This window comes from Euprymna scolopes, chromosome 19 (genome assembly GCF_053919585.1).
Source record: "Euprymna scolopes isolate OS-2025 chromosome 19, ASM5391958v1, whole genome shotgun sequence".
NCBI classification, from domain to species: Eukaryota; Metazoa; Mollusca; class Cephalopoda; order Sepiida; family Sepiolidae; genus Euprymna; species Euprymna scolopes.
The window spans coordinates 21,613,446-21,614,305 of NC_136500.1; positions in this window are offsets into that span (position 1 = coordinate 21,613,446).

An 860-nucleotide genomic window follows, 5' to 3' on the forward strand; every position below is an offset into this window, starting at 1 on the left:
AAAAATTTCGCCATTTTCGATTTGCTCACAGACTTTATTGTATGCAGACAGAGTCGTCATACCGACCACACTGCAAAAGAGAATGCTAAAGGAATTCCATAGCGGTCATCTAGGCATGTCCAGAATGAAGGCCTTGATGTGTGGATATACATATTGGCCTAATATGGACCAAAACATCGAAAAAATGATACGAGAGTGTCGAGGGTGTCAGTTAGCACTAAAGGCACCACCTGTACAGATACAACCGTGGCCGAAGACAGATGGATGTGGTTACACATTGACTATGCAGGTCCATTGAATGGACATTATTTCTTAGTGGTTGTCGACAGCTTTACAAAATGGGCGGAAGTGTAAACGTCCGATATCGACTAGTACTATAGATGCATTTAAACATCTCTCCAGTTTTGGGGTACCTAAAACTATTGTCAGTGATAACGGCACCCAATTTACCAACAAAGAGTTTGAAGAATTCTGCAAGGCCCTATCCATTGAACATTTAACAACTGCAGGATACCATCCAAGGTCAAACGGTTTGTTGAGACGTTTAAAAGAGCTTTAAGGAAATACCATGGACACTGATGAAAAGAGTCTTGAAAATTTTTTGGCTTGTATAGAGGATCATTCCTACTCCAAACACGAATGCCGGTTTGTCACCAGCTGACATAATGTTCATACGGAAAATCAGATCCGTATTTGACAGGATTTTACCGAATACAACTAAGACAACAGCAACGAGAGAAAATCACTCGACAAGGTTCTACAAACCTGATGACAAAATATTCTTCTTGAATTATAGGACTAGGAAAAGCTTTTGGGAGGAGGGGATGATTTTGACAAGAATTGGATACATGCTATATTCG